We start from the raw sequence: 3,536 nt of genomic DNA, 5'->3' as shown, positions 1-3,536 counted from the left end.
AAAAATAAATCTTTGTGGTTAAATCTGTTTTCGATTACAAACTTGTGGTTTAAAAAATTACAAAATGGTATTGAGGTTCATTCTGTTAGCAAACACATACCAAAAGTGACTAACAGTGTTAAAAGTCAAAGAAAAACGAGTTAATTTGGTCCTTATATTAATTTATTTTATAAAGTAACCCCTCTTATTATTTAATTATCACAAATAACCCCCAAAATTAAAAATAAAAACCAAATTAATTTTCTTTTCCTTCTCTATAATTTTTTTTTTCTCCTTTCTCTCTCTTTCTAAAAATACAAAACAAAACTGGGACGGAAGAGAGTAATTAATTACAATTTAAGTCACAAAACAGGTGATTAGTTCCACAAGGAAACATCATAATCATTTCGAGAGCAATTCCGCTCAACATAATAAGGTGGAGCAAGCAAAAGACCTTCTGCCATATCTGCAAACAATCTCTGTATTTCAAAGTAGCCTGTCCTCATCAATAAATACAAAACTTTCTTCAAAATTCAGGCAATTATACATTAATTCTTCACTTTTATCTTCGCTTGAACATTCCTCAATGCCATTCCCATAACACCCGCCAAATTCTTCTGGCCGGAAAAGCTCTGCTGCCTTGTCGGCAACCCTTCTGATTTCTAAAGCATCGCTGTAAGCTGGCAATTTCCAAGTGGAATCAACAAAATTAAGGCAAGCAGACTTGCCTCTGAAAGCTAATGCTGGAACATCATGAGCTCTGGCTGCCATTTCAAGCTTAGGATAAGTTCCTAGCCAAATTCGTGATTTCTTATTTGGTTCTCTGAGCTCGCAAACCCATTTATTTCCATTTCTCTTAATTATTCCTCATGTCAAGTCTCCTTGAATATTTTACTGCCGGCTTTCTTCTTCGGGCTATTAACAGCTAAAGGATTGGAGGTGAAAACTCCTCGGTCGGGAGAACCGGTGGTGGTATTACTGCTGGCAGAAAGTAGAAGTGAATCTTGTATGCTGATCAAGAAATCCATGAAATTAAGTAGCAAAAAAGTGTGAAGATATAGGCTTTTTCGATTTAACCTTAAAAAAATCATAATCTTCTAATGCTCTAACTATCAGTTCGGACACAATTGACCTGTTGAGAGAGAGATCAACGGTAGAAATTCAGACAGTTAATAGCGTCCCGAGAAGAGACTACCATTGATGTGAAATATAAGAAGAAAGAGATGAAATTGTTTGAAAGGAGGGGAGTAAATTAATTTAAATGTATTTGATTTTGTATGTTTAGAGAGAGAGAAGAGAAAGAAAGAAGAAAAAAAAAAGAAACTAGAGAGATGTAGAAGAAAGTGTATTTGATTTTATTTTTAATTTTGAGATTTGTTTGTGCTAATTAGATAATAGGAGGATTTAATTTATAAAATAAATAAATATAATGACCAAATTAACTTTTTTCCTTTTGACTTTTAACACCGTTAATCAATTTGGTATGTGTTTGCTAACGGAATAAACCTCAAGGTACCATTTTGTAAATTTTTAAACCACAAATCTGTAATCGAAAACAGGTGTAACCACAAGGTTTATTTTTATACTTTTTCCTATAAAATAATCAATTATTTTCATTTAAATTCTCGAGTGAAAAAATGTTGGAACTAAATTCCCGAGTAAAAGAATACAAATTACTACACATACTAACTACTTTTTTTCAATCCATTCTTTAAAATATCAAAATAATTAACTCTCCTTCAATTCCTCAAGCATTTATTTCAATATTATACGCTGGGTTGCATCGGCGACCGAGCTCCAATGTCGCCAATACGATTAAAACCACCGTTAATAAGTTTAGAACTTCCGTTAGGTTTCATATGAGAAGTACACAAGGGTTTGCATTCTTTCACAAATTCTCCATATCTTTAGTGTTTTTACATTCTTTGAAGCATCCGTTAAAATAAGTCTTGTCTAATTTCGCACTAGCTTTGCTTTCTTCCCATGGCCATTTCCATTCCTCTCCAATATTTATATTCAGTCTTAAGAATATCGCAACTGAAATTGCTATAACAACTTCCTTATTCACCATTAATTTCTTGTTTTAGACAAGAAATTTATGAAGAAGATGAATAATTTATTTATTTAATTTTTTTTGGTAGGAAAGGAAAAGAAAGAAAACAAACAAACAAAGCAACCTAACCCGGGATCAGCCTTGGAAAGCTGACTCCCACCCTGTCATCCAAGATCAGAGATGAAATGAAAGCCGGAGGAGACGAGAAAGTTGAGAGACCCAACATCCTTGAATGACCTTCAGCCGCGAGGCGGTCCGCCACCCGATTTTAATCCCTGTAAATATGGTCAAAGCGAAAAAAATCAAAGGAAGAGCAAATCCTTCTAATCCCTTTAATTAACTTTTGGCTATTCAAGCAAATAGCGTTATTCTCCGAGATCATACTGACAACTTCGAGGTAATCAGTTTCCACAAGAAGATTCTTCACCCCCAGATTTTTAGCTAGCCTAAGGCCAGAAAAAATCCTCCAAAGTTCCGCAGAGAAGGAAACCCATGCCCAAATTCTGAGAGAAACCAGAAACCTAACCACCACTATCATCTCTTAGAACCCCTCCCGCAGCAATTCTTTCATCCTTTAGACAGGAGCCATCAGTGTTAAACTTAATCACACCTTCACTAGGCCTACACCAGCCTAAGAGATGGACAAGTTTCCTCTGAGTATCCCTCGCTAAGGAATCCTTTCTGAAGTTATCAACAAAGGAGCAAATCTTTTTGGAAAAGAAATAAAAAACATTAGGAATAACAACCGTTTCTCCTCCAAAATCTCCTCATTCCTCCAATTCCAAATCTGATGACAGACAACCACAAATAAGAGGACACCATGCTCAAGATCAGCCAAAAGCTTCCCACTAACCCCATCCATAAACCAATCAAGATCGGGATGGGATAAAAAAGAAGACATCAACTTTATCGGGAGAACTTTATTCCACACCTCTTTACTCTTCATGTCCTCTGCATCTACCACACGCACCAGACTCCACAAAATGCGTCATTTTCCTAACCTATTTTTCACTCCTAGCCACAGGAAGCTCCTAATAGGGTAAGGCACTTTTAAGGCCCAAATCGTCTTCCACAACTCTGGATGCGAAGTTTCCGACCCTTGATTGAAAGCCTCAAAAGCCAATTTACAAGAAAAAGCCCCGTTGTTAGTCAAAGACCAACAGTAACTATCCCTGTCTTCCTCCTTGCTACTAATCTGAACTCCTCTAATTCTCAGGAGCGATTCCAGATTGAGGTAAGAATCAAACTTCGCCCAAATCCAATCACCCTCCGAATCCACCACATCTGCAATCCTCTAGTTCTGAATTTCTAAGGGCGGTAAAGACTCACAAACCTCTAATAGAGGCTTTTTTCCAATCCAGATATCCTTCCAGAAGCTAATAGATTTCCCATTTTCCACATTCCACCCAATCCCAAAGCAAAATTCTGAAAATACAGCACTAAGGCCTTTCCAAAGAAAAGAGCAATTAACCACTCTCTCCTTAGGACCCCCAAAAATCTTGTC

The 3,536-nt window shown here is 36.5% G+C and overlaps 1 pseudogene; it reads right to left on the bottom strand.

The window, feature by feature from the left end:
• Positions 1-356: 356 nt before the first annotated feature.
• Positions 357-2,978, bottom strand: LOC136227283 (dehydration-responsive element-binding protein 1E-like; annotated as a pseudogene).
• Between the last annotated feature and the right edge of the window lie 558 nt (positions 2,979-3,536).

Source organism: Euphorbia lathyris, chromosome 4 (assembly GCF_963576675.1).
Source record: "Euphorbia lathyris chromosome 4, ddEupLath1.1, whole genome shotgun sequence".
In the NCBI taxonomy this organism is placed as follows: Eukaryota; Viridiplantae; Streptophyta; class Magnoliopsida; order Malpighiales; family Euphorbiaceae; genus Euphorbia; species Euphorbia lathyris.
This window is presented reverse-complemented; position numbering and strand designations above follow the sequence as displayed.